At 40.2% G+C, this 19,746-nt stretch overlaps 1 long non-coding RNA gene across 1 annotated transcript in view; it reads left to right on the plus strand.

Annotated features, from left to right (window-relative positions):
- Nucleotides 1-11,239, plus strand: part of LOC132368431 (uncharacterized) — a 55,462-nt gene extending 44,223 nt beyond the window's left edge. Inside the window, exon 3 of the long non-coding RNA XR_009504083.1 lies at nt 10,901-11,239. This is a non-coding gene — a long non-coding RNA (uncharacterized LOC132368431). The remainder of the gene's footprint in view (nt 1-10,900) is intronic.
- The last annotated feature ends 8,507 nt before the right edge of the window (nt 11,240-19,746 follow it).

The following is a 19,746-nucleotide window of genomic DNA, read 5'->3' on the forward strand; positions in this document are numbered from 1 at the left end:
TTAATATATTCTGGGAATGGGATAATATTGAGCACTAAAAAAGTAAGCTATCAAGCCATAAAAATAGATGGGAATTCTTTTTTTCTTTTGAAATATAGGTGATTTTCTTTATTTTGTAATTTAAATTTTATTGGAGTATAGTTGATTTACAATGTTGTGTTCATTTCAGCTGCACAGCAAGTGATTCAGTTACACATATGCATATATTCATTCTTTTTCAGATTCTTTTCTGATAAAGGTATTCCCAGAATATTGAGTAGAATTACCTGTGCTATACAGTAGGTCCTTGTTGCTTATCTATGTTATATATAGTAGTATTCGTATGTTTACCCCAAGTTCCTGATTTATCCCTACCCCCCACCTTTCCCCTTTGGTACCTATAAGTTTTTTTTCCAAGTCTGTGAGTCTGCCTCTGTTTTGTGAGTTAGTTCATTTGTATCAATTTTTAGCTTCCACCTAGAAGTGATATCATCCAATATTTGTCTTACTCTGTCTGACTTACTTCACTTAGTACAATCATCTCTAGGTCCATCCATGTTACTGCAATTGGCATTATTTTCTTCTAATTTATGGCTGAGTCATATTCCATTATATATATATATATATATATATATATATATATATATATATATATATATATATATATATATATATATATATCTCACATGTTCTTTACCTATATTCATATGTTGATGGACATTTTGGTTGCTTCCATGTTTTCACTATTGTAAAGAGTGTTGCAGTGAACATTGGGGAAGATGTGTCTTTTTGATTTATGCTTTCCTCCAGATATGCGCACAGGAGTGAACTTGCTGGATCATCTGGTAGCTCTATTTTATTTTATTTTATTTCATTTCATTTCAATTTCAATTTTTTTGGAGTATAGTTCATTTACCATGTTGTGTTACTTTCTGCTGCACCACACAGTGAAGCAGTTATACATATATCCAATCCTTTTTGGATTCCTTTCCCATACAGGTCATTACAGAGTATTGAGTAGAGTTCCCTGTGCTATACAGTAAGCCCTTATTTGTTATCTCTTTTATATATAGTGGTGTGTATATGTCAATCCCAATTTCCAATTTATCCCTCCCGCCTCCCCTTGCTCTGGTAACCTCCATTCTGTGCTCCATAGCGGCTGTTACCAATTGGCATTGCCACCGATAGCATAGTATTGGTGGTACAGTGGTTAAGAATCTGCCTGCCAGTTCAGGGGACACAGGTTTGAGCCCTGGCCCGGGAAGATCTCACATGCCACAGAACAAGTAAGCACATGCACCACAACTACTCAGTCTGCGCTCTAGAGCCCATGAGCCACAACTACTGAAGCCTGTGTGCCTAGAGCCTGTGCTCCACAACAAGAGAAGCCACCACAAAGAGAAGGCTTCGTACCACAACGATGAGTAGCCCCCGCTTGCTGCAACTAGAGAAAAGCCGCGTGCATCAATGAAGACCCATCGCAGATTAAAAAAAAAAAAGTAGTAGGTTTCTCTTTTTCCCACACCATCTGAAGCATTTCGTGTTTGTAGACATTGTGATGATGGTTATTCTGAGTGGTTCCAGGTGACACTTCTTTGTACATCTGATTTGCATTTGTCTAACATAAAGCAATGGTGAGCATCTTCATATGTGCTTTTTTTTTTTGAACAGTGTGAGTAAAATTTACCCCTTGAAAAAGGGTTATTGAAAGGTTGCCTTGTTTTGAAGTCTATTTCGATTACCTACCCTAAGACATTTTTTGAGGGCTGTTGTCATTTACAGCTCCCCAGGCATTGTGAATATGAAGTGCCTATAAGGTCCAGTTTTTAGAGTTGTTGTTATGGGAAACAGAAGGCAGCAGGATTTCTACTGTCCCTGTCTGGTTACTGACAGAACCTTAGATGTAGGGAAAGTCCTGTTCCTGGGTTTTAGATTAGAGTGGAATGTGCCTGACCAAACATGCAAGGGTTTCTGTCCCATTCCTCCTTCCCCCTTACCCTTCATCCCCCGAACAAATACAAACCCCTGCAAAATCACCTGTTGAGGGTGCTGTCTTGCAGAGTGGGATGACCCTAATGAAGGAGTCGGGAGGTCGGAACCCAAACACCAGGATATGTTGAGACCAGGTGATTTTCCAAGTGTCATCCAGCCCAGAGAGTCCACAATCCTTTGGGTGTCAGAGGGTTGATTTAGTAGTATGAGGGCACACTTAGATCTGGAGATTGTGATCCCATGCAGAGGGGACCAGATACTACATGTTCAAGGGGGGCGAATTAGCTGGCATATCCTCCCGAGGTCCTCAGGCCCACAAGAGTCCAGCCTTGGGACCAAACTGGGTCTGTGTCCAGGGATGTGACACTAGCACGTTCACCGTGACTAAACGAATTTAGTGATCATTTTTCTTTTCTGTAATTTAATTTTAAATTTATAATGGAGTATAGTTGGTTTACCATGTTGTGTTCGTTTTTGATATACACCAACATGATTCATTTATACAGAGATGACTATATATTCTTTTTAGAATTATTTTCCCATTGAGGTTACTAAAGGGTGTTGAGAAGAGTTCCAAGTGCTCTACAGCAGGTCCATGTTGATTACAAGTTTTCTCTCTGTAAATATGTATATACTAACTCCAACCTCATGATTTATGCCTCCAACACACCTTTCCAGTTTGGTAACCATAAGTTTGTGTTCTAAGTCTGGGACTCTGTTTCTGTGTTGTAAGATAGTACCTTTGTATCAATTTTTGGATTCCACCGATAAGTAATATCATATGATAGTTATCATTGTCTGATTTGTGACACTTAGTATGAATGTATGTAGGTCCTTCTGAGTGGCTGCAAATGGCCTTATTTCATTCATTTCATGGCTGAGTAATATTCCATTGTCCATATGCACCATAATTTCTTTATCCAGTTTTCCTTCCAAGGACTTTTAGGTAGCTTCCAAGTAGAGGCTCTTGTAAACAGGGCTGCATAAAGGTTGGAGTGCCTGGGTCCTGTCAATTTGGTCCTGTTGAGTGTGCTGCCTTCCCAAAGTGGGGAGACTCTAAGGAAAGGAGCTGGAGGGGGAACCCGAATACCAGGAGAAGTGGAGATGAGGTGACTTTTCCAAACTCTTCCCGAACAGACGGTGTACCATCCTATGGATGTCCCATTCATGTTTCAGCTGTAGGAAGGGTCCCCTGCAACTGGAGATATGGGACCCATGGAATGGGAACCAGGCACTATTACTCTAAAAGGGCTGCATTTTGTGTCCCAACCTCACCAAGCCTCTCAGCCCCACGAGTGTAGAGCCTTAGGTCCCATCCAGCTGTGTGTCTAGATGTAGTCAATCCAGGTTGCGTCACAGCCCTTGAACAAATTTTGTAAGAATTTCTCTCTCTCTCACTGTCTTTTTTTTTTTTTTTTTTGGTTCTTGTTATATAATTTTATAATGGGGTATACCCGACTTTCAATACTGTGTTTCTTCCTGCTCTACATCTATCCACTTGATTCACTTAAAGAGAGATATCAATAAATTCTTTTACAGATTCTTACCAGTCTTATATATCCTTTTCCATTGACAACAGTGTGCTGAGTCCAGCTCTTTGAGCTATACAGTAGGTCCTGTCTATTACCTCTTTTGTTTACGGAACAGTATCTATGCTATTTTCAACCTCCTGGTTTATGCATCACCCCAACCCACCTTTCTCCTTTAGCAGCCATAAGGGTGTTTTCTAAATGTGTGACTCTGTTTCTATTTTGTAATTTAGTTCATTTGTAGCCATTTTGATATACCATCTATAAGTGATACCTTATGATAAGTGTCTTTTTATGTCTGATTATGTCACTTAGAATGATCGTAACTAAGTCTCCACGAGTTGCTGCAACTGGACCTATTTCAATGATTTAATGGCTGAGTAATATTCCATTGTACATAAGTACCACAACTTCTTTATCCATTTTTCTCTTTCCTGGGATATTTAAGGGGTACCCGAGTCGAGGTTCTTGTAGACAGAGCAGCCCTAAACTTTGGGGTGCCTGTATCTTGTCGATTTTTGGTTTTCCCAAGATATACGCCCATGAGTGGAAGTGCCGTATGCTCTGTAGCTCTGTTTTTTAGATGTTTTAGGAAACACCATACACTTCTCCAGAGTGGCCGTTGGCAATTTACATCCCGCCCATCAGCGTAACAAGGCTCTCGTTTCTCCATGGCCCGTCTTGCATTTCTGGTTTTTACACTTTTTCAGGATGGCCCTTTTGACCTATGCGAAGTGAGACTTCTTTGTAGTGCTGATTTGCATTGCCCGCTTGTTTGGTTGGCCAAGAAAGGCGTATGCATTCTTCCTGAATATATTCAGGAAAAACGCATACGCCTTTCTTGGCCAACTGCATCATTGGGGAACTTCTTCCGCTTTTCATGTGCTTTAAAGGCGAGTCCAATTTACGTCTTGAAAACTGTTTCCTGCAATTCTGCCTTGCTTTCAAATCCTTTTCATTTCCTTACCTCAATATATTTTTGGACGACAGCTATCATTTATAACCCTGCAGGTGTGTGAACTGCAGTGCCCCTGAGCTCCATTTTTCAACTCGGTTTCTTGGGAGCTGGCCGCAAAACCGCAGGATTGCTTCAGGCCCTATTCTGGTTCTGGGGGGCAGGCTGAGCCTTTAGTTAATTCTTCTTCCTGATTGGAAATTAGAGTGACATGTGCCTGTCCAAACACCTAGAGCTAGTCTCTCATTAGTTCCGCCACTTCCCCTTCATCCTCCGGACAAATTGCAAACTGTATGAAACAGGAGGTTAAAGACGCTGATTCTCCAAGTGGGGAGATTGTTAGTAAAGCAGCTGGAATGGCAAACCCGAGCACCAGGAGATGAAAAATGAGGTGTGTTTCAGACACCTTTCCTGATCACACGGTGTACCATCCTCTGGGTTTCCCATGCATGTTTTAGCTGTAGGAAGATTCCCTTGAACCTGGAGATTTGGGACCGATGGAATAGGTACCACGCAGTGTTACTTTAAAGGGTCTGCATTAGCTCACCCAACCTCATCAATCTTCTCAGCCCCAGGAGTGTCCAACCTTATGTCTCATCCAGCTGTGGGTCTAGATGTGGTCAATCCAGGTTGCATCACAGCCCCTGCACGAATTTTGTAAGAATTTCTTTCTCTTTCACTGTCTTTATTTTTTTATAATATATTTTTATAATGGGGTTTAGCTGATTTTCACTGCTGTGTTTATGCTGCTTTACACCGCTTGATTCACTTACAGAGAGATATCAATACATAGGTTTTAAGATTCTTACTACTGAGATATATTCTTCTGAGGTAAATAGAGTGTGTTGAGTCCAGTTCATTGAGCAATGAGTAGGTCTTGTGTATTACATATTTGGTTTATGGAATGATATCTGTGCTAATTTCAAACTCTTGTTTTATGCATCACCCCACCTCACCTTTCCCCTTATGCAGCCATAATTGTGTTTTCTAAATGTTTGACTCTGTTCTGTATTATAATTCAGTTCATGTGTAGGGATTTTTCAAAACCGCCTATAAGTGATATCTTTTGACAAGTTTCTTTTTCTCTCTGACTTATTTTACTTAGAATCATCGTACCTAAATCCACTCATTATGCTGCTACTAGCTTTATGACATTGATTTCATGGCTGAGTGATATTCCATTGTACATAAGTACCACAACTTCTTTTTCCATTTTTCTCTTTCCTGGGATATTTAAGGTGTACCGAAGTCAAGGTTCTTGTAAACAGAGCAGCCCTAAACTTTGGGGTGCCTGTGTCCTGTCGATTTTTGGTTTTCCCAAGATATACGCCCATGAGTGGAAGTGCCATATGCTCTGTAGCTCTGTTTTTTAGATGTTTTAGGAAACACCATACACTTCTCCAAGGTGGCCGTTGGCAATTTACATTCCGCCCATCAGCGTAACAAGGCTCCCGTTTGTCCATGGCCTGTCCTGCATTTCTGGTTTTACCACGTTTTCAGGATGGCCCTCTTGACCAATGCGAAGTGAGACTTCTTTGTAGTGCTGATTTGCATTGCCCGCTTTTTTGGTTGGCCAAAACGGGTGTATGCGTTTTTTTCTGAATATATTAAGGAAAAAACGCATACGCCCTTTTTGGCCAACTGCATCATTGTCGACGTTTTGCCACTTTTCATGTGCTTTAAAGGCCAGTCCAATCTACCTCTTGAAAACTGTTTCCTGCACCTCTGTCTTGCTTTCATATCCTCTTCGTTCCTTACCTCAATATATTTTTGGACGAGAGTTATTTATAACCCTGCAGGTTTGTGAATTGCAGTGCCCCTGAGCTCCATTTTTCAACTCAGTTTTTTGGGAGCTGGCCGCAAAACCACAGGGTTGCTTCAGGCCCTATTCTCGTTCCCAGGGGCATGCTGAGCCTGTGGTTATTCTTCTTCCTGATAGGAAAATAGAGTGACCTGTGCCTGTCCCAACACCTAGAGCTAGTCTGTCATTGGTTCCCCCTCTTCCCGTTCATCCTCCGGACTAATTGCACACTGTATGAAACAGGAGCTTATAGGTGCTGATTCTCCAAGTGGGGAGACTGTTAGTGAAGTGGCTGGAATGGCGAACCCGAGCACCAGCAGTTGAAAAATGAGGTGCGTTTTAGAAACCTTTCCCGATCACACAGTGTACCATCCTCTGGATTTCCCATGCACGTTTTAGCTGTAGGAAGATTCCCTTGAACCTGGAGATTTGGGACCCATGGAATGGGTACCATGCAGTATTACTTTAAAGGGTCTGCATTTGCTCACCCAACCTCACCAATCCTGTCAGCCCCAAGAGTGTGCAGCCTTATGTCTCATCCAGCTGTGGGTCTAGATGTGGTCAATCCAGGTTGCATCACAGCCCCTGAACGAATTTTGTAAGAATTTCTCTCTCTTTCACTGTCTTTGTTTTTTTTTTGTAATTTATTTTTATAATGGGATTTAGCTGATTTTCACTGCTGTGTTTATGCCGCTTTACACCCACTTGATTCACTTACAGAGAGATATCAATAAATACTTTTTAAGATTCTTACTACTCAGATATATTCTTTGTGGTGAATAGAGTGTGTTGACTCCAGTTCATTGATCAATGAGTAGGTCTTGTCTATTGCATATTTGGTTTATAGAACAGTGTCTGTGCTAATTTCAAACTCTTGTTTTATGCATCACGCCAACTCTCCTTTCCCCTTAAGCAGCCATAGGTGTGTTTTCTAAATGTGTGACTGTGTTCTGTTTTGTAATTCAGTTCACGTGTAGCGATTTTTACATTCCCTCTATAAGTGATATCTTATGATAAGTGTGCTTTTCTGTGTGACTTATTTCACTTAGAATCATTGTACCTAAATCCACTCATTATGCTGCTACTAGCTTTATGACATTGATTTCATGGCTGAGTGATATTCCATTGTACATAAGTACCACAACTTCTTTATCCATTTTTCTCTTTCCTGGGATATTTAAGGTGTACCGAAGTCTAGGTTTTTGTAAACAGAGTGACCCTAAACTTTGGGGTGCCTGTGTCCTGTCGATTTATGGTTTTCCCAAGATATACGCCCATGAGTGGAAGTGCCATATGCTCTGTAGCTCTGTTTTTTAGATGTTTTAGGGAACACCATACACTTCTCCAGAGTGGCCGTTGCCAATTTACATCCCGCCCATCAGCGTAACAAGGCTCCAGTTTGTCCATGGCCTGTCCTGCATTTCTGGTTTTTCCACTTTTTCAGGATGGCCCTTCTGACCAATGTGAAGTGAGACTTCTTTGTAGTGCTGATTTGCATTGCCAGCTTTTTTGGTTGGCCAAAGAGGGCGTATGCGTTTTTTCCTGAATATATTCAGGAAAAAAGAGATATCAATATAACATATTGAAATATACATATATTAACACATTATTAATCACATATTATTATTATATAATAATATAATATGATACCATTAATATGATATTAATAATATAATATTAATATATTATGATATTAATATAATAATATAATATTATTATATTATATTATTATCATATATTATTAATCATAAAACAGATATATATTAATATATTTTAAATCATATATTAATGTATGCAAATAAATTATTTGACTGTGGACTCAAATTCCTTATAATGTTTAGTGGTTACATAATATCTCATTCAAAAGATATGCTGAAATTTATTTAATCAGTCCCACAATGTTGAACTTCTTTTTGGTAGTCAGTTTTTACTAATATAAATAATGTTTAATAGATAATGTTTTACCTAAAGATGGACCCACATACCAGATTAATCCTCTAGGAAAAAATTCCCCAATCTTAAGATTACTAGGTCAAAGGATATGTATATTTTTAAGGCAATACAAAGTGCCAAACTGTCTGCAAGAAAAATTATATCCATTTACACAACCCAGCGAACTCTAGATTTTATCTTCTACTCTCTATATCAATTTCCAAAACCACCTCCTAGCTGAACTGTTGCACCCAGGACTGGAAGGAGGTTGGTGTCCTATCAGTGTGATGACTGTGTGATTCATCAGTCTGTAAGGAGAGACAGATCTGAAACCAACCAGGGAGGAGGAATGCAGTGGATATGTGCTTTTTGATTCCCAGCCTCCAGTAACCCTGTTTCTGCTAATAGCTGCCTAGGGATCCACCTGAGGGCTTTTTTCTTTACCCCAAATATGTGGTGTCTTTGCCAACTGGATATCCACATAAAAAGAATGAAGCTCAATCCATTCCTCACTCCAAACACAAAAAAATACTCAAAATGGATCATAGACCTTCTTGTAAGAGCCACACTAGAAAAACTCTTTGAGGAAAAGAAAGTAAATCTTCATGACCTTGGGTTAGGCAATGCCTTCTTAAGTATGACACCAAAAGCATAGGGGACAGAAAGAAAAATAGGTAAATGGGACTTCATCAGAATTAAAAGTTTTTGTGTTTCAAAGGACACCACCAAGAAAGTGGAAAAGCAACCCACACAATGGAGAAAATATCTGCAAATTATATGTTATCTGATAAGGGACTTGTATATAGAGTATACAAAGAATTCTTATAACTCAATAATAAAAAGACCGGAAAAAAAAACCACTTTAAAATGAGCAAGAACGTTAATAGTCATTTTTTCCCCAAAAACATATACAAATGGCCAATAAGCACATGAACAGATATTTGTATATCAGGAAAATGCAAATCAAAACCACAGTGAGATACCCACGCCCACTAGGATGACGATGATCAAAAGAGGGATGATAACAAGTGATGGTGAGGATGTGGAGGAACCGGAACCCCAGCACATTGCTGCTGACAATGTAAATATTGCAGCCACTTTGGAAAATAGTCTGGCATTTACCATTCGACCTAGCAATTCCATTCCTAGGTATACACCAAAGAGAAATGAAAACATAGGTCCATACAAAAACTTGCACATGAATATTTATAGCAGCTTTATCACAACAGCTAAAGAGTGGAAACAACTCAAATGTCCATCTCTTGCTGAACAGATAAACAAAATGTGGCATACTCATACAATGGAATACAATTTGGCAATAAAAAGAAATAAAGCACTGATACACAATACAACATGGATGACCCTGAAAACATATGCTGAGTGAAAGAAGCCAGTTACAAAAGACCACATAGTATGTGATTTCATTTCTATCAAATGTCCAGAGTAGGCAAATGTGTAGAGACAGAAAACAGATTAGTAATTGCCTAGCACTAGTGGGAGGAGAAGAGTGATGGGGAGTGATTGCTAGTGTGTATGGGGCTTCCCTGGGGTGATTAAAGTGTTCTAAACTTAGATTATGGTGACAGTTGCATAACTTTATGAATATACTAAATACAATTGAATTGTACACTTTAAATGAGTAAATGGTATGTGAATTATATCTTTTTCCTTTTGAATTTTTGAATTTTATTTATTTTTTATACAGCAGGTTCTTATTAGTTACCTATTTTATACATATTAGTGTATAAACGTCAATCCCAATCTCCCAATTCATCCCACAACCACGACCGCCCCCCCCCCCGGTTCTTTCCCACCTTGGTGTCCATATGTTTGTTCTCTACATCTGTGTCTCTATTTCTGCCCTGCAAACCGGTTCATTTGTACCATTTTTCTAGGTTCCACAGATATGCATTAGTATATAATATTTGTTTTTCTCTTTCTGACTTACCTCACTCTGTATGACAGTCTCTAGATCCATCCACGTCCCTACAAATGACCCAATTTCATTCCTTTTTTATGGCTGAGTAATATTCCATTGTATATATGTACCACATCTTTATCCATTCATCTGTCGATGGGCATTTAGGTTGCTTTCACGACCGGGTTATCGTAAATAGTGCTGCAATGCACATTGGAGTGCATGTGTGTTTTTGAATTACGGTTTTCTCTGGGTATATACCCAGTAGTAGGATTACTGGGTCATATGGTAATTCTATTTTTAGTTTTTTAAGGAACCTCCATACTGTTCTGCATAGTGGCTGTATCAATTTACATTCCCACCAACAGTGCAAGAGGGTTCCCTTTCCTCCAAACCCTCTCCAGCATTTGTTGTTTGTAGATTTTCTGATGATGCCCATTCTAACTGGTGTGAGGTGATACCTCATTGTAGTTTTGATTTGCATTTCTCTAATAATTAGTGATCTTGAGCAGTTTTTCATGTGCTTCTTGGCCATCTGTATGTCTTCTTTGGAGAAATGTCTATTTAGGTCTTCTGCCCATTTTTGGATTGGCTTGTTTTTCTAATATTGAGCTGCATGAGCTGTTTATATATTTTGGAGATTAATCCTTTCTCTGTTGATTTGTTGGCAAATATTTTCTCCCATTCTGAGGCTTGTCTTTTTGTCTTGTTTGTAGTTTTCTTTGCTTTGCAAAAGCTTTTAAGTTTCATTAGGTCCCATTTGTTTATTTTTGTTTTTATTTCCATTACTCAAGGAGGTGAATCAAAAAAGATCTTGCGGGCTTCCCTGGTGGCACAGTGGTTGAGAATCTGCCTGCCAATTCAGGGCACACGTGTTCGAGCCCTGGTCTGGGAAGATCCCACATGCCGTGGAGCAACTAGGCTCGTGAGCCACAACTACTGAGCCTGCGCGTCAGGAACCTGTGCTCCACAACAAGAGAGGCTGCGATAGTGAGAGGCCCGTGCACCGTGATGAAGACTGGCCCCCACTTGCCGCATCTAGAGAAAGCCCTCGCACAGAAACGAAGACCCAACACAGCCAAAATTAATTAATTAATTAATTAATTAATTTTTAAAAAAAGATCTTGCTGTGATTTATGTCAAAGAGTGTTCTTCCTATGTTTTCCTCTAAGTGTTTTATAGTGTCTGGTGTTACATTTAGGTCTCTAATCCATTTTGAGTTTATTTTTGTATATGGTGTTAGGGAGTGTTCTACTTTCATTCTTTTACATGTAGCTGTCCAGTTTACCCAGCACCACTTATTGAAGTGACTGTCTTTTCTCCATTGTATATCCTTGCCTCCTTTGTCATAGATTAGTTGACCATAGGTGTGTGGGTTTATCTCTGGGCTTTCTATCCTGTTCCATTCATCTGTATTTCTGTTCTTGTGCCAGTACCCTATTGTTTTGATTACTGTTGGTTTGTAGTATAGTCTGAAGACAGGGAGTCTGATTCCTCCAGCTCCGTTTTTTTCCCTCAAGACTTCTTTGGCTATTCGGAGTCTTTTGTGTCTCCGCACAAATTTTAAGATTTTTGTTCTACTTCTGTAAAAAATGCCACTGGTAATTTGATAGGGATTGCATTGAATCTGTAGATTGCTTTGGGTAGTATAGTCATTTTCACAATATTGATTCTTCCAATCCAAGAACATGGTATATTTCTCCATCTGTTTGTGGCATCTTTGATTTCTTTCATTAGTGTCTTAAAGTTTTCTGAGTACAGGTCTTTTACCTCCTTAGGTAGGTTTATTCCTAGGTATTTTATTCTTTTTGTTGCAATGGTGAATGGGATTGTTTCCTTAATTTCTCTTTCTGATCTTTCGTTTTTAGTGTATAGGAATGCAAGAGATTTCTGTGCATTAATTTTGTATCCTGCAAATTTACCAAATTCATTGATTAGCTCTAGTAGTTTTCTGGTGGTATCTTTAGGATTTTCTATGTATAGTATCATCATCTGCAAACAGTGACAGTTTTACTTCTTCTTTTCCATTCTTTTTCTTCTCTGATTGCCGTGGCTAGGATTTCCAAAACTATGTTGAATAAGAGTGGCAAGAGTGGACATCCTTGTCTTGTTCCTGATCTTAGAGGAAGTGGTTTCAGTTTTTCACCATTGAGAATGATGTTTGCTGTGGGTTTGTCATATATGGCCTTTATTATGTTGATGTAGGTTCCCTCTATGCCCACTTTCTGGAGAGTTTTTATCATAAATGGGTGTTGAATTTTGTCAAAAGCCTTTTCAGCATCTACTGAGATGATCATATTGTTTTTATTCTTCAGTTTGTTAATATGGTGAATCACATTGATTGATTTGTGTATATTGAAGGATCCTTGCATCCCTGGGATAAATCCCACCTGAGCATGGTGTACGATCCTTTTAATCTGTTGTTGGATTCTGTTTGCTAGTATTTTGTTGAGGATTTTTGCATCTATATTCATCAGTGATATTGGTCTGTAATTTTCTTTTTTTGTAGTATCTTTGTCTGGCTTTGGTTTCAGGGTGATGGTGACCTCACAGAATGAGTTTGGGAGTGTTCTTTCCTCTGCAGTTTTTTGGAAGAGCTTGAGAAGGGTGGGTGTTAGGTCTTCTCTAAATGTTTGATAGAATTCACCTGTGAAGCCATCTGGTCCTAGACTTTTGGAAGATTTTTAATCACAGAATCAATTTCATTACTTGTGATTGGTCTGTTCATATTTTCTATTTCTTCCTGGTTCAGTCTTGGAAGGTTATACCTTTCTAAGAATTTGTCCATTTCTTCCAGGTTGTCCATTTTATTGGCATAGAGTTGCTTGTAGTAGTCTCTTAGGATGCTTTGTAGTTCAGCAGTGTTCGTTGTTACTTCTCCTTTTGCATTTCTAATTTTATTGATTTGAGTCCTCTCCCTCTTTTTCTTGATAAGTCTAGCTAACGGTTTATCAATTTTGTTTATCTTCTCAAAGAACCAACTTTTAGTTTTATTGATCTTTGCTATTGTTTTCTTTGTTTCTATTTCATTCATTTCTGCTCTGATGTTTATGATTTCTTTCCTTCTGCTAACTTTGGGTTTTGTTGGTTCTTTCTCTAGTTCCTTTGGGTTTAAGGTTAGATTGTTTATTTGAGATTTTTCTTGTTTCTTGAGGTAGGCTTGTATAGCTATAAACTTCCCTCTTAGAACTGCTTTTGCTGCATCCCATAGGTTTTGGATTGTCGTGTTTTCATTGTAATTTGTCTCTAGGTATTTTTTGATGTCATCTTTCATTTCCTCAGATATCTCTTGGTTATTTAGTAACGTATTGTTTAGCCTCCAAGTGTTTGTGTTTTTTAAATTGATTGTAATTGATTTCTAATCTCATAGCATCATGGTTGGAAAAGATGCTTGATATGATTTCAAATTTCTTAAGTTTACCGAGGCTTGATTTGTGACCCAAGATGTGATCTATCCTGGAGAATTTTCCATGTGCACTTGAGAAGAAAGTGTAATCTGCTGTTTTTGGATGGAATGTCCTATAAATATCAATGAAATCTATCTAGTCTATTGTGTCATTTAAAGCTTCTGTTTCCTTATTATTTTCTGTCTGGATGATCTGTCCATTGGTGTAAGTGAGGTGTTAAAGTCCACCACTATTACTGTGCTACTGTTGATTTCCTCTTTTATAGCTGTTAGCATTTGCCTTATGTACTGAGGTGCTCCTATGTTGGGTGCATATATATTTATAATTGTTATATCTTCTTCTTGAATTGATCCCTTGATCATTATGTAGTGTCCTTCCTTGTCTCTTGTAACATTCTTTATTTCAAAGTCTATTTTATCTGATATGAGTATTGCTAATCCAGCTTTCTTTTGATTTCCATTTGCATAGAATATCTTTTTCCATCCCCTCACTTTCAGTCTGCATGTGTCCCTAGGTCTGACGTGGGTCTCTTGTAGACAGCATATACTTATGGGTCTTGTTTTTGTATCCATTCAGCAAGTCTGTGTCTTTTGGTTGGAGCAGTTAATCCATTCATGTTTAAGGTAATTATCGATATGTATGTTCCTATTACCATTTTCTTAATTGTTATGTTTTTGTTTTTGTCGGTCCTTTTCGTCTCTTGGGTCTCCCACTTAGAGAAGTTCCTTTAACATTCGTTGTAGAGCTGGTTTGGTGGTGCTGAATTCTCTTAGCTTTTGCTTGTCTGTAAAGCTTTTGATTTCTCTGTCAAATCTGAATGAGATCCTTGCCAGGTAGTGTAACCTTGGTTGTAGGTTCTTCCTTTTCATCACTTTAAATATGTCGTGCCACTCACTTCTGGCTTGTAGAGTTCCTGCTGAGAAATCAGCTGTTAACCTTATGGGAGTTCCCCTGTATGTTATTTGTCATTTTTCCCTTGTTTCTTTCAATAATTTTTGTCTTTCATTTTTGTCAGTTTGATTACTTTGTGTCTTGGTGTGTTTCTGCTTGGGTTTATCATGCCTGGGACTCTCTGCATTTCCTGGACTTGGGTGGCTATTTCCTTTTCCATGTTAGGGAAGTTTTCGACTATAATCTCTTCAAATATTTTCTCTGGTCCATTCTCTCTCTCTTCTCCTTCTGCAACCCCTATAATGAGAATGTTGTTGCGTTTAATGTTGTGCCAGAGGTCTCTTAGGCTGTCTTCATTTCTTTTCATTCTTTCTTCTTTATTCTGTTCTGCAGCAGTGAATTCCACCATTCTGTCTTCCAGGTCACTTATCCGTTCTTCTGCCTCAGTTATTCTGCTATTGATTCCTTCTAGTGTATTTTTTCATTTCAGTTATTGTATTGTTCATCTCTGTTTGTTCTTTAATTCTTCTAGGTCTTTGTTCTTTAATTCTTCTAGGTCTTTGTTAAACACTTCTAGCATCTTCTCGATCTTTGCCTCCATTCTGTTTTCTGAGGTCCTGGATCATCTTCACTATCATTATTCTGAACTCTTCTTCTGGAAGGTTGCCCACCTCCACTTCATTTAGTTGTTTTTCTGGGGTTATTATCTTGTTCCTTCATCTGGTACAAAGTCCTCTGCCTTTTCATTTTGTTTGTCTTTCTGTGAACGTGGTTTTCCTTCCACAGGCTGCAGAACTGTAGTTCTTCTTGCTTCTGCTGTCTGCTCTCTGGTGGATGAGGCTATCAAAGAGGCTTGTGCAAGCTTCCTGATGGGAGGGACTGGTGGTGGGTAGAGCTGGTTGTTGCTCTGGTGGGCAGAACTAAGTAAAACTTTAATCCACTTGACTGCTGATGGGTAGGGCTGGGTTCCCTCCCTGTTGGTTGTTTGGCCTGAGGCAACCCAGCACTGGAGCCTACCCGGCTCTTTGGTGGGGCTAATGGCAGATTCTGGGAGGGCTCATGCCAAGGAGTACTTCCCAGAACTTCTGCTGCCAGTGTCCTTGTCCTCACGGTGACACACAGCCACCTCCCGCCTCTGCAGGGGACCCTCCAACACTAGCAGGTAGGTCTGGTTCAGTCTCCCCCGGGGTCACTGCTCCTTCCCCTGGGTCCCAATGCACACACTACTTTGTGTGTGCCCTCCAAGAATGGAGTCTCTGTTTCCCCGAGTCCTATCGAAGTCCTGCAATCAAATCCCCTAGCCTTCAAAGTCTGAATCTCTAGGAATTCCTCCTCCCATTGCCGGACCCCCAGGTTGGGAAGCCTGACGTGGGGATCAGAACCTTCATTCCAGTGGGTGGACTTCTGTGGTATAAGTGTTCTCCAGTTTGTGAGTCACCCACCTAGTGGTTATGGGATTTGATTTTATTGTGATTGCACCCCTCCTACCATCTCATTGCAGCTTCTCCTTTGTCTTTAGATGTGGGGTATCTTTTTTGGTGAGTTCCAGTGTCTTCCTGTCAATGATTGTTCAGCAGTTAGTTGTGATTCTGGTGCTCCTTCAACAGGGAGTGAGCACACGTCCTTCTACTCTGCCCTGAATTATATCTTAATAAAGCCATTTAAGAACTGTTGTATGCCTTTGGAAGAGATACCATTAGTCATGCTGGGCAGGAAAGAAGACCCTACCACATTTTCTCATTTCACTCACCCCCTACACCCTAAGAAGTATGATAACTGCGGCTGGGTTACATGTTTCAGGAGCCTAATCTGAGCCCACGTCTTCCCCTCCTGGCTTCTCCCTTGCAGCTATGAACTATTCCCAAGCCTTCCATACTTTCTCTGCCACACAGAAGCTGAAGAAGACATTGCATACTGATCTTCAAAAAGACACTGTCAAAACTGACAGATGACACACTGAAACCACCCTACCTCCTGTAGGCTTTGTTTCTAGGAATGTGTCCTCTGTGAAGGCTTGAGCTGTTGACCCTGCAAAGTCCCCACCCCAGTACTTAGGCTGAGCTAGGGTGCAGCACTTCTCGATTATAGAGATGGCATATCCCACCTCCCCACACCACCTCCAATGATACCCACCCTGAAGGCACATCTGAGAAACCCCTAAAGCAATGCTTCTCAATCTACAATGTGCCTACATATCACTGGGGATCTGAAGTCTCATTTCTACAGAGCTTTCTGCTGTGTTCTTGTCTTGTCCAGGGCTCTTGTCTTGGCTTATTAATATTCCAAGGAAGAGGCTAGTTGATCCAATATTGCACTCATTAAGATCTTTCTCCCTTTAAGCCACTCTCCTTAGCACAGTGGTGTGAAAAGCAGAATCAGCATCACCTGGAAACTTGTTAGAAAAGCAAATTCTCAGGCTCCACCCAGAGCTACTGAATCAAGAACAATGAAGTCATTTGAACAAGTCCTGCAGGTGATTCCGGTACTCACTAGAGTTTGAGACCCACTGTCTTAGAACAACAGAAGATGTCTAAATGTGGACACCTGCACACGCACACACACACACCGTGTATGCACCATCCAGCCCCTGCCCCTCCTCCCCTGGACTTCTTTCCATGCCTCTTATGTGTCTTTTTTTCTTTTTGCCTCTAATGTGTCTTGAAGCCTTCCTAATTGCTATTCTTTTCACCTTGTGAGCAAAGAGGAACTTTTTTTAGTATGAAGAAAGTTCTACTTTCTTGGTGGGCAGAACACATGACCTTCAGTAGGTTTTGTTCAGCTCTCCCTTGAATGCTGGAGGGGTCCTTCTCATTCTGTAACTTAAGGAAGAAGGCATCCATTGCCCTGAAAAGGGCTTTTGTGGAACTGTTTTCAACTTCCTTCCCGTGTAGGCCCTGGGAACCCAACACCGTCCCTGGCAGAAGAGCGGGGTTAGGGCGCCTCAGGGAAGAGAGAAAGCTGAGCACTGCCCGCTTCCTCTTCTTCTGAGTCAACACTTTTTAGAAGTTATCCTCTGTTCTGCATTGGGGTGAAGTCAGCCAGCAGGAAAGGGAACCAGGCAGAGGGAAACCGATGCCATGTGGGGTGGGAGCCTGAACTGGTAACCCGGCCTCAATACACGCACAGGCCTAAAGGGTCACGGGAAAAGATAGCTTTGACTTGAGCCAGTCACATGGGCACAGAGGCTGTGCTTTGGGACTGAGGGCCGAGCACACCCAAGTCTTGCTTCATCGTGTTAGCCAGAAAATCTCCTCCATGGCTCTTTCCCCAGAACCTAGCCCAGTGCTTGTACAAGGGAGAAATGCAATAACTATTCCTGTGAACGGCCTGCCTGCAAACTCACCCAGAATAATCAGCCAGCCCTTGTTACTTTTGACAAGTTTACAAACTTCTCCAAACCTCAATTTTCCTTAACTGACCAGGAAACTGAAGCCCCCAAAAGTTGAGTGACTTTTCCATGTCACATGCCCAACCAGGGGCAGAACCAGCCTAGAACCTAGACCTTCAGGCCCCCAGAGCCTTCACTGCCCCCTCCATGCGTCACACCCCAGGTGAAGTCTCCATGGCCAATACTCATTGCTTTTCTATCAGATTCAAGATATAGCTGGGGAAATAGTTCAGGATCTGAATTTTTTTAATTAATATTATAGTTTGGTGAAGAAGAAGAGGGCCTCTGAAAAAAGTAAGTAATTTCAATCCCAAAGCTATTTTTAATCACCTTGGGTCTTCGTAATCTCCAGCACCCAGCACTGTGAATATTGCTGATAGAATGGCACTGCATTGAGCTGGAGATAGCAGACCTAGTCTATGATCCAGTTCTCTGAACTCTACTCAAACACGAAGAGCTAGCAAAACTGGAAAACGTGATTGGGTCCGATTTCTTGTAAGCACTGCCTAACTAGTGAGAAGGGGCGCAGTGACAGTCCGCATGGCTGGGTTTTGTTTTTTGGGTTTTACACTAGAAAAAAGACTTGCTATTTCAGACAAGGTCAAACATTCATAAGAAGAAAAACAGAAAACCTCTCAATGAAAAAGAAAAAAGAAAACCCCTTGAATAAGTATAAATATTGAATAGATGCTATACAGGTGCCTGGAAATAAGATGATTTCCTAAAATTACCAGAATGCATTATTTACTGTACATGTCACTGAGGTAGGAGAATAGCATATTAGGAAAAGCATAGGGTTAAAGGATTTTTTTATGAGATTTGTAAGCAGTTCAGATGCAGTATCTCTGAGCAAAGGCTTCAGGGCTCCTCTCTGAGGGTTATGTGGGCAGCCTCTAGGTCTATGCATGTTGTCACCCCAGTTGCAATGACAATGTCCAGAAGGACCCAGAGGCTACTGCTATTCAGGAAATCTACTCCTAAAAGGAAAGAACCCCCCTTCCAGTACTAATAAAAAGCTTCAGGTAATAATGTCAATAGCAACTCTTGTTCTATTATAAATAATCTTGCTATATTTTCCAATCATTTTTTAACTTGAAGAACTTTTATATTCATCATCAATCTACCCATGCAACAAACCTATGAGGTACCTAGACCAGGCCAAGCTTATTTACTTGTTTTGAGCACCTACCCTGTACCAGGCAACAAGGAACAATGTAGAACAAAACAAAAATGTTCCCTGCCCAAATGAAGCCAACAGTGTCGTGAGAGAGCACGTATTAAACAGTAATTCCACGTGGAGAAAACTTTGCTCTTTCTATCCATCATGCAGGAATCATTTATGAAAAGCCTGCTTCCTACTACACTCTTACTAGGCACCATGACTCAAAGATGACCAAGACATAGGCCCAGTGTGTAGGAACTACCTCTCTAGTTGGGAAGAGAGACTCCAAAAAAAAAAGTCGTCAGAAAAAAAAGCATTTGAGCTGAATGTGAAAAAACTGGTAGGATATTTACTTTTCCAAGAAAAGGAACCTTCTGGGCAGAAGAGCAAAGAGCATGTTGTGCTCAGGTATGAGGGAGATTTGGGGCTAGAGTGGGCGTGCAGTTCTGGGAGGGCTGGCTTGTATAGGGGTTAGAATTCTTATACGTCAGAGTTGAAACATCATCTGGGCAAGAGGGTGCCTTTAAGGGTCTTAGCAAAGCATCAAATCAACTTTCCATTTTAGAAAAAAGAACTCTGTTGCCAAAGCAGAGTATGGATCTGAGGAGGAAGACGGACGAGTGAAGTCAGTCAGGAGTTACAATCTGTCAATACAATAGGACCATTCAAATAAGAATTGTTTTAAAAGATGCCATCTACGAAAAGGAGAAGATTGTTCAATAAATCTAGGCTGATACTACCGTGTGCTAAGGATGCCATTTACATGATTTCATTTAATCCTCACAACACCTT

The sequence above is a fragment of the Balaenoptera ricei genome, chromosome 7, assembly GCF_028023285.1.
Source record: "Balaenoptera ricei isolate mBalRic1 chromosome 7, mBalRic1.hap2, whole genome shotgun sequence".
In the NCBI taxonomy this organism is placed as follows: domain Eukaryota; kingdom Metazoa; phylum Chordata; class Mammalia; order Artiodactyla; family Balaenopteridae; genus Balaenoptera; species Balaenoptera ricei.